Source organism: Gavialis gangeticus, unplaced genomic scaffold (genome assembly GCF_001723915.1).
Source record: "Gavialis gangeticus isolate Ggan-Ray unplaced genomic scaffold, GavGan_comp1, whole genome shotgun sequence".
Taxonomy (NCBI): Eukaryota; Metazoa; Chordata; order Crocodylia; family Gavialidae; genus Gavialis; species Gavialis gangeticus.
Genome location: NW_017729015.1, coordinates 16,771,753 through 16,782,846, shown reverse-complemented (window position 1 = coordinate 16,782,846; position 11,094 = coordinate 16,771,753).

Here is an 11,094-nt window from a genome sequence, read left to right as displayed (position 1 = left end):
GCCCGTGGGCCGGATGCAGCACACCAGGCCATTCTATCTGGTTTGTGGGACCGCTAAAAAAAATTAGAAAATTAATACGCATCTGCCCCAGCTGCCTGTCATGCAGCCCTCGATGGCTTGCCAAAACTCTGTAAGTAGCCCTCCCTCTGAAATAATTGCCTGCCCCTGCTTTAGGGCAAGAAGTCACTTCCCCTCTCTGCGCTTCAGTTTTACGGATAAGCAAGCAATTGTTATACTACCCTCCTTTCTAAAGCACTCCGAGACCTCTGGATGAGAGTACTATTGAAGAGTGAGGTTTTGATTGTGATGCTCTCAGTGCAAATACAGAGTAAGGGTTTGTGGTCTATAAGTGATCTCAGCAAGTCTACAGGAAGACCTGAAAACAAAGTATAGTTAGTACCTGCTCTGGGACAACACCTCGTTCTAGCGATGCCTCTCTGATTTCAGCAGGACCATGTCTTGCTGCAATAAAATGCCGTGCAGCTCTGGGAATGACGTGAAGGTATGTGCCCAGTCAGGCTCCTTCTTGCAGGATGGTACAGATGCTTAGATCAGATATCCCACGTGACACGACAGATACTTCCTCATTTCTTTGAGTAGCTTTACAGCGAGGAGGTAAATCTGTTACTACTTTCCTACGTAACATGATAAATTTCTCCACTTGTTTGCCAATGCACATATTGGAACATGGGATTTCCTGAAGTCCACATCCCGTGGGACTGCAGTCTGTCCCTGTAGCAGGGTTCCCCAGCCCAAGGCTGCCCACATTGTTGTCCACATGATGAAACAAGGTTGATGGTTTGAATATGGACTGAGGTTTGACACGTAGGGTTCTGGTTTAGCTCAGAAAAGATGGAAACTAACCTCTTAAGTTCTCACCTGCAACAGGATCCAGATCCAGAATTTTCCACTATTTGTGGGTGTTTGAATCCAGGCCTTTTGCTGCTCCCGTTACGCTTGGGGCAAGTGTTTATGACCCACAGGCAAATCTGGGGCATCCTTCAAAGACTTGGAGTGAATCTCAGCCTCAGACTTATTTCTTGTGCCACCTAGGTAGGGAGGGGAGGTAGAGGAAGAGAAGTAATATCCAGAAGTGATGCATACATTTGTGTTAACAGGGTACTGCAACTGGAGGTCTCCTGTTAAATATGATGCACCCCAGCAGGGCTGGGAGAAAGCAGATCATCTCAGTACCCTAAAAGACCCACTATTTGTTCCCACAGAGCTCACAGTTAGCACAAAGCAGCTTGGGTTGACACACGGGCTCAAGTCACTCCCTGTCCCTGCTGTGACTGGATCTTATATAAGCCCAGGGCCTCCAGCAGTTGCAAGCTGGGCAGGATTGTTTGAACCAGCTCCGATTTGCACCTCAGCCAGCACACTCAAAGCATTTCAATGCATTACTAAGAATCAATTCCACAGATCCAGGGGCTGAAACATGTCAAGGCTGGCCTTAGAGGAGAAGTGTCTGCTACAGCTCCCCACTCCCTGGGGAGCCCTGTTAATAGTGACCCATGACAGCCCATGCATAAAGGGACCACAGATTTCTCGGTCTTGTTCCCTTTCCTACCGTTCTGTTATTTCTCTGCCTCCAGGGTGAGGCGGTTTTCTTCAGAGTAAGATGCACCTTCTCTCACAAGGTGTCCCCATGTAGAGCCCTGTCCTGGGCTAGTTTTTCCCAGTTTGTGGTGTCAATGCCATACTTCTTAATGTTTGCCTTGAGGGCATCCTTGAAGCATTTCCTTTGGTGTAACTTATGCAGTAAAAGCATGGGGTACACATGGGGGAAAAGTGCTAACAGGAGGGTGTCAAATAGAAGGCATATGTGCAGGTGGGTGGAGTTTTCTTATCGTACACTCTTGTTGGGTTAATTTTCCTGCTCTCTGCACCACTCCCAGCCCTTTGGCATGTAACTACCACCAGATTTCTCGCGGCCACTTACTGATGTGCAACAAATATCAGCGTTCACTTCACCACTGCATTTGGCCCAGGTGCTGAGAATCACCGGAGTTCCCTCACGATCTGGCATAGAAAAGAGAAATGACTTCACGCACAGAAGCTTTTTAAAAACTTACTATGATTATTCCTATTACCAGCCGCCAGGAGCACTGGATCAGCTGTAGCAGGGCATAAATCAGGCACCCATGCTGATTCATATTGCTGTTGTAGCAATCCCAGGGGAGAAGGGGGTGTCTTTGTGCTGGACACTGTGCAGACCCAGGCACCAGATAGTCCCTGACCTGAGGGGCCTTTAGTATAAACATTGATGGATGAGGGCAAAGATGATGGAAACAGAGTCCCAGACTGGAGAAGGGACTTACCCAGGGTCACGCAGCAAGCCAGCTGGGAACTGAACACAGATACCTGACTTCCAGCACGGTGCCCTTAGTGCTTTATCTTCAGCCATCCTCAGCATAGCCCTGTCTCCTTATTCCTATTTGAGAGAGAGAGAGAGAGAGGCAAGCTGAAGCCAAGAGAAGTATTGCCAGCTGTGAGAATTCAGAATCACATGTCAGGCCCCAAACTCAAAAGACTGGCTTGAAACCACAAGATTAGAAACGCAGAGATTTTCTTTGTTTGCTCAATGGCTTTGGCACTGCTGGGAGGCACTCAGGTGACATCTTCCATTTCTGTACGCGTGATCACAAGCCTACTCTTTCAGAAGTCATGGAAGCTGCAGTCTGCAGAAGCAGATTTGTTTCCAGGACCTGGGCCTTTAAGGAGAGCCCAGAAACGGAGAGAGTCACAACAGCACAGAAGATGGCAACACCATGAGAACAACTTGTCCTGTTCCCTGCTGACTGACTGCAACCTCAGACAACAGGTAAAAATGATCAAGTTTCCTGCCCCCTCAGTAAGGAGGCATTTGCTATGCACTTTCAGCTCCCTCACTTTTGTAGGGCAAGTGCATCTTTACATCACTCAAAGAAACAGCGTCTCAGCCCACATGTGAAACTACCAAACTAGGATCCTCTTAGCTTGCTTGGCTTAGAGACTTTGATTTCCTTCACCCAGCTTCCTGCTCAGAGCATGAATATCGGTGTCTAAAGGAACAGCTGCTGTCATGCAATGCTTTGAAGCATGATATGAGAAACACTGGGACCAGGACATATGAATAAATATACTTGATTCACAGTGCAGCTTTCCACTTCCTAAAAACACTCAGAGTGAGACTACAAGGTGTCTTGTCATAAGCTAATTCAGCACACCACATGTACATGTTAACAGAATATGCAGAAAGCGGACAGACTTGACTGCCGGACTTCCAGGAGACCCATCTTACCATGGGGCCAGCCCTTGCTGATTATCTGATCTACTGGTCTGGTGGCCTGAACAGAAAGAACGCTGCAAGCCAGGCCCGAGTCCTCATCAATTGGCTATTCAGCTGGGTGGGAGAAGAGGAGATAGAGTAGCAGATGTCCAGAACTGATCTCTCACATTATCTAATCTAACATGGAAATAAGACTGCTGACCCAGCAAATTATGATGTATAGAGTATTTTAAGGGGTCTCTGAATGTAAGTGGCTAAATAAGCAAAGGCATTTGTATCGTTAGGTCTCTGTCACTTCACAAGCCTTCTGGTTTAGTGCCAGGAACCTGGGTGAGGCCAAGGGAGCAGTTTTATTTTCTTTAAAAGTAGGTTCTTCAGTCCCAGGCGAGGATTATGTTCGTTTGGTGAGGCATGGGCAGCGTGACCTATTATCACTGCTGCAAACAGTAATTCAACTCCCTGTGGGAAAGTGTGGCAGGGCAGGGCCTGGGGGTCCATGACCTCCCCTAGCACCCCTACCTACCATGCCAAATCGGGTCTTGAACGCACCCTCTATCTCGCCCGCCACGTCTTGCTGGTATATCGTTAGTGGGAGGCTGCCTTCCTGCCCTCCTTGGCATGGTGCCTGCCTTGCTGTATCGGGGCTCTGTCCAATTGCCCGCCTGCTTGCTCTCATGGGTGCCCACACTTCTCTCATGGCCCTCGCCGCACTGGGGCTCCTCAATAAGCTCACCTCCTCCCAGGGCTCCTCCTGTACAGACAGTGCCCCGCTGGGGCCTGTCCCTCCGTGCCCATGCTCTCGCCCCAACTGGGGCCTGTCTCGCATCTCTCACGCTCCCCACCCACACTCAGGCCTTGCTCACACCTCTCACCCTCGGGGCTCAGGCGGTCTCAGCCTTACCTGGCCCCAGACCCCTTCCTCGGGTCCTACGCCCACTGGGCTTCTCCCAATTGGGGCTCAGGCAGCCTCAGCCTTACCTGGCCCCAGACCCCTTCCTCGGGTCCTACGCCCACTGGGCTTCTCCCAATTGGGGCTCAGGCAGCCTCAGCCTTACCTGGCCCCCAGACCCCTTTCCTGGGTCTCATACCCCACTGGGGCTCCTCCCAATAATCACCCACCCTGGGGCCTGGGTTGGGGCACCCCAAAACACAGCACCCTCTCTGGTGCCAGGAACGCCCCCCCCCCACTGGGGAGTTCCCCTGAGGCCTCCTCCAACCCCTACAGCCTCACCCAATCCTCCAGTGACACCGCACTTTTTGCGGCACAACAACCAAAACCATAAGCACAAAAACCCCTGGGCTATAACAAATCCCCAGCCAACCTGGCTTGTTTCCGTATACATCCCCATCAGGGTTTTCTCAAGCTCCTACCTCCGCGGCAGCCAGAGGGGGACTGGGCTCTGGCCTTGGCCTATGCTGTTTATAAAGGCCAGGCCCTGCCCCTTCCAGTCAGCTGACCAGACTGGTTGTCACGGCAACCTGCACCTGTGCTGCCCTGGTGATTGGCAGCTGAGCTCCTAACACTGCCTCCAGTAGCAGGCACCTTAGTGCCCTGCTACAGAAAGCTTTTATTTTATTAGCCTGGCAAGATAATTACAGGAAGTATTTAGAAGGCTAATTTAGATTTGCTGTTGGTAGGGTAGCTGATTTGAAGTCTATCACAATGATCCATTGGATCAAAACATGAACATTTTTACAGTGGAGAGTCTCCAAAGGAAATTAGAGTTTCAAAATATAGCTGCTTTGCCTTTTTTTTTTCATTTGTAGAAAAATCTGGCACTTAATTACTATTTTCAGGTGAGTTGCAATGGCTTACTGACCCGAGAATCCTTGCCTTGTGCGGAGATTCCCTACAGCTACAGATTCGTATCTCGGTGAGGCTGACTTTGCTCTTCATCTTTTCATGAGCAATAAATTCATGATATGTCTCCCATCCATCACGGCTATGAAAGAGCATGAGACAGTTGGGTGAGGAGAGAGGTATTTTTAGCTCATGTTTCTCCTCCCTGGTGTTCCTGTGCTGGGTAGCCCCACTCCAGGCCCAAGGGACCTGAATTTCAGCATGGCTGTGCATTAGGGCAGCGTGAAATTTCGACAGCCACTTAATCCTGACACCGTTTCGACCAATTTCAAGGTCAAAACAGCAAAATTGGAATGAAACAAAGGTCATTGAAACAAAATGAGGCTGGTCGAAATGTTTTGAAAGTCAAAACATTTCGACCGTAGGCTGGGGATGAGAAGTCAGTCCAGCTGAGCTGACTTCCCATCCCCAGTGCAAGATCCAGCTGGGCTGCTTCCTAGCACCCCATGCTAGAAATTGGGCCGGGGCTGGAAGGCAGCCCAGCTGAGCTGCTTTCCCATCCCCAGCAAAACTCGAAACAGTGTCCAAACAGCCTTTCTGTTTCGCCAGAACGGAACAGCTGTTTCAACTCGAAATGAAATTCGAGACAAACCTCTGTTCCCTCGAACTGTTGAAACTCAAGGTGAAACGGAACGGTGCCGTTTTGCACAGCCCTACTGTGCACGTAGTATGTGAAAAGGGCTATGAACTTTCTCCCCGATCGGGGTGGTGTCTTTGGAGATGCCAGAGGATCTCAAGTGACTGTGCTTCTGCCTTCTGCTTGGCAGCCCTCCAGCTCTGCACAGGGCCTGCTGGGTACATGGGGCTCTGTGCCACATCTCCCTTCATTATCTTGGTAATAAAAAGCTTTAGAAATGTTTATGGTGTTGTATGTATGTGCAAAACATGGCACACCCCTCCTGATCTGCCAGCCCTCAGGGACTAGATTGGTACAGCAGGGTTGGCTCTTACCTCCACCTTAGTCCCCAGTTCTAGCTACTTCTGGTTGTGAATTAGCTCAGGTGAAATCACAAAGGACTGAATTTCGGAGACCACCATAAGCTTGGCCTTTGTTTTGTCCTACAAGCTGTTCATGGGACTTCTTGTTTGACACTCTCTAGCTTTCCCTGAAAAGGGCTTCTCAGCCCATCAATGGCTGGGAGCTAATGAGACCCGTTTGGTCTACCTATGGATGGCATAGTGGGAAGCTAATGGTAGCTCTGCACCACCCCTCATGCTTTGGCTTGTAAAATGAGGAAGGTGGTGCTCTAGGCATAGTTTCATAATAGCTAGGGTCAGGAGGGGCCTGAACAGATCACCTAGCCTGACCCCCTGCCACAGGCAGGAATGAATGCTGGGTTCACAAGACCCCAGACAGGTGATCATCCAACCTCCTCTTGAATTTGCCCAAGGTAGGGGCAAGGACCACTCCCCTGGGAAGTTGGTTCCAGATTTTGGCCACCCTAACTGTAAAATATTGCCTTCTGATCTCTAACCTAAACCTATTCTCCATCAGCTTATTACCATTGTTCCTTATCACCCCTGGTGGTGCTGGGGAGAACAGGGCTCTTCCTATTTGCTGATGATCTCCCCTGATGAGTTTGTAGGCAGCCACCAGGTCCCCCCTCAACCTCCTCTTGCCGAGGCTGAACAGGTTAAGGTCCCTCAGTCTCTCCTCATAGGGCCTGTACTGCTGCACTCTCACCAAATGGGTGGCCCTCCTCTGAACCCTCTCCAGGGTGGCCACATCCTTTTTAAAGTGCAGCACCTAGTACTAGTCGCAGTACTCCAACTGCGGCCTGACTAATGTCACATAGAGAGAGAGGATCACCTTTTTGGACTGGCTTGAGATGCATCTTTGGATGCATGACAAGGTAGGGCTGGTGTTGCTGGCTGCAGTCTGGCATTGGCGGCTCATGTTCATCTTGGAGTCAATAATGACTCCAAGATTCCTTTCCGCCTCTGTGCTTTCAAGGAGGGAACTCCCCAACCTGTATGTATGCTGTGGATTCCTTCTCCCAAGGTGCAGCACCCTGCATTTATCTGCGTTGAACCCCATCCTATTCTCATCTGCGCACTTTTGTAGTCTGTCTAAATCTATTTGCAGCCTCTCTCTCCCTTCAAGTGTGTCTACCTTGCCCCACATCTTAGTGTCATCAGCAAACTTGGACAGCGTGCTTTCCACCCCCTTGTCCAAGTTGCTGATGAAGATGTTAAACAGTGCGGGCCCGAGGACCGAGCCCTGGGGTACCCCACTGCTCATATCTCGCCAGGTTGAGTACAACCCATCCACCACTACTCTCTGGGTATGCTCCATCAGCCAACTTTTTACCCATCCAACTGTGCAGGCGTCAATGCCACAGTCGCTTAATTTATTGATGAGGATGGGGCAAGAGACAGTGTCAAAGGCCTTCTTAAAGTCTAGAAAGGCTACGTCCATGGCGACACCATCATCCAAGAATTTAGTTACTTGGTCATAAAAGGCAATGAGGTTGGTCAGGCCGGACCTGCCTTTGATGAACCCATGCTGATTGCCCTGAGCATGATCTCACTTGCTGCCCCCCACAGATGTGCTCCTTGATGATTCTCTCCAAGATCTTCCCAAGCACCGAGGTGAAGCATACAGGCCTATAGTTACTTGGGTCCTCCTTCCTCCCTTTCTTGAAAACTGGGACCATATTAGCCAGTTTCCAATCCCCCGGCACCTGGCCAGATGACCACAAATGCTCATACAGCTGGGCCAAGGGCTCCGCGATGACCCCTGCCAGCTCCCTCAACACTCTCGGGTGGAGGGCATCCGGACCTGCAGATTTAAAAATGTCCAGCCCTTCCAGAAGATCCCTAACTACATCTGTACTGACCCAAGGCCTGACAGAGCTATCCCCAAGACTGTCCCTACCTCTGGTAGGTGGGATATCTCGGTCCCTGTTCAAGAAAATGAGGGTCCAAGCTTTGGGACCCTGCAAAGAAAATGCTCTGCCATAAATACTTTTCTGGGAGGATCAATTAAACTACTAGGATGACAATACTCAGTACTTACGGAATGAGTGTTGCTTACAAGCCATGGATGACCCAGGATGAGACAAGCGTCGTAAAGGAGAGGGCTCACAGGTCAGAAGAAAAGTGGCAGGACTCGTGTATAATGTGTGTGAAAGCGGGTCTTTGCTGTGATCACTGCACAAACAGGAGCCTGCACTGGCCTCCACATCCTTTTTTCCACATTTTCTCCACGACCATTAATTAAAGCTGGTCAGAAAATTGTTACAACCATTTTTACAGGCCAACTTTTTCAACAAAAACCTCTCTTTCCAACTGCAAAATTGAATCAATTCCAATTAAAATTTCCATGGGAAAATATTTTGTAATTAATAAAACAAATCCTGTTAGTAAAATTTTCATTTTGGAAAATTTTGAAATTTGTTTTCAAATTGTGAGCTTTCACTTTGAATTGTATCTTATGAGCATTTTCTCACATTTATATTATGTGCACATTATTTCATGACATCCATTATAGTTGACATGGCAAATATAAGGTTTGAAATGTTTTACATTTTACATCAGAAAGGGTAGCCGTCACTTAGTACTGACTGAAATGGGTTTTTTTCTAGAGCAAAGCATCTTTCGTTTGTGTCGTAATGAAGTAGCATTGCATTAATGATTCAAAAACAGTAGGGCTCTTCAACAATGATACTCTGAGTAGTGCATGTAATATAATATAATATGCACTGCTCCTATTGACGGGGCAGAAAATACACGTTTTAAAAAATATATAATATGCACATTTGAAACAAAAATCCAAATTAATATTTTTCAAATTCAGTTTTTGGGGGAATTTCTGTTTTGCAAGAAATCTACACTACATTTGCTTTAATTCAAAATTCAACAGAAGAAACAAAAGTTCAAAATGTTGAAATTACCCATGAAATGGAAATTCCAAGACAGTACCAGGTCTGTTACAGCAACTATATGCTGCAAGCACACGTGTTTACTGGCCAACCTTATTTTAACACACTGCTCCATAACCCTGTTCAGAGAAGGTTCAGATAAGCCAATGGTTAGAACACCACCCACCTCCACAGCTGAGCTACTATTAGCCTGGTCAAGGTACTAGAGAATAATTTCTGGAATAGGTCAGTACTGGTTGGCTGGGAGGGCATTAAGGCCCTACAAGCCTCTCATATTTGCACAGCGCTCTATTTTATTTGCTGTTGGTTTTTTCCTAGAGAGCCAATTCTCAGAACTAAGACCCAGCCCTACCTTTGAAATACGGTTGCTCTGCATACGCAGAAAATTGAGCGCAGTGCAGGACCTTGTGCTCCTGGGTCTGACGTGACAGTTTGCAGAACAAGACCTTCTTGACCTTGATGTTCTAAATTTCACTTCTCTCTCACGGAGGGAAACGCCCCCCACACACAGGAAGCAGGTATTTAGCACAACCCTTGCCCCAGGATCTGTCAGACAGATCTGAATTGATTGCCACTATCATGACCGTGCAAATTTGCAAAAGCGTTACAGTCCAACAAACCAACGAGGGAATCCAGGCAACCAAAAAAGCGCAAACACATTTGTGGCAGTATAGTGCTCTGCGGCTGAACCTGTGCCCACTCTGAACTGCAGAGGAGCTGGAAGACTCCTTCGAGAGTGGAGGCCTTCATTGTTTCGGCTAAAGAAAAATTTCCAGGAACGGTCAGCAGCAGAATGGGACCCACAACCCAGAGCACAAGAGCCAGGATGTAGCAGTTGTGCCTAAGGGTGAAGCTGGTCCTTGGAGAACAGTGCACAAGGGTGTGTATGTATAGCTTCCACAGTGGGCTTGGGGGCACTGCTCTTGAACGTGCCGGCTCATCCACTGCAGCTCTGCATGTACCAAATCCACTCTCAAGCACACCAGAGTTCTCCTAGGATAGCTTCACAACCCCATTTCTGGCATTTTTGTAAAGTTGGTATGGGTAGACAAGGCCCCTTTGCTTGATGTTTCTCATTTCTCCTGTCCTCCATTTTTTCTGTCATTTAAGCTCAACAATGTGTTTTGAAATGCATTTTATACACATGATACTACAGCCATTTCTGCTAGAGCTACATATAGAGCCCCCATAGGAAAATGACACAGAGAACTAGTACACATCCTCATGTCCGTGGCCCAAAGTTATTATACATCTTCAACTTCTGTCATTTGCCAACACACTGATCATCACCTGAGCCTACTCACATTGGGACATGACAGGACCTCTGCTGTCACGGTCATTTACTTCATCCTCAAGCCATTGCCTGCCAATGCCAGAATAACTTTGGACAATCTCTGCGTCAAACTTGGTGTTGTAGCCTTAGGGATGTTTTTAAGTAGGGTCAAACTCTGTCTTGTGATACACAAGAGCAATTCATAACAAAGTCAATGGGAGTTGTGCGTGCGCATAAGACAGAACATAACCCTTGTTCAGAAACATTCAGCCCAATAACATCAAGTGCTGAACATTTGCTCCTACCGCAGACCCAACAGTGCCTTCCATGGGGGTGCATAGCATCTTGAGGTTGGGACCAGGCACTGTTCTCTGTGTACCTAAATTGCTTAAGATTAATGTATTACCTTTAACTACAGACAGTAAGCAGACATAATGAACAAGCATTGCTTATTAATTGCAGTACATGTCATCACTTATAAATATTATGCCTCTGCTTTCAAGCAAGTTTCCAGTCTGTTTTGAGCATCAGGTGTATTAAGGGTAATGCTGATTTCGAGTATGCCTGACCTAACTGCAGGGCACAGGGCAGAGCAGAAATAAACTTGAACAGAATGAAGACTGTGTATTGCAACAAGTTTCGTGATTATTACAAGTTCCTATTCTCCATTATATAGTGCCCTCACAAAGTTCAGTTGAGGATGATTTTCAGCACCTCACAAGCTCTGCTTTTAAGTACTGAGAATGGAGAAGGTAGAAGGATACATTACGGGTGCTATCAAGGCCCATGAAGAAATGAAAATCCA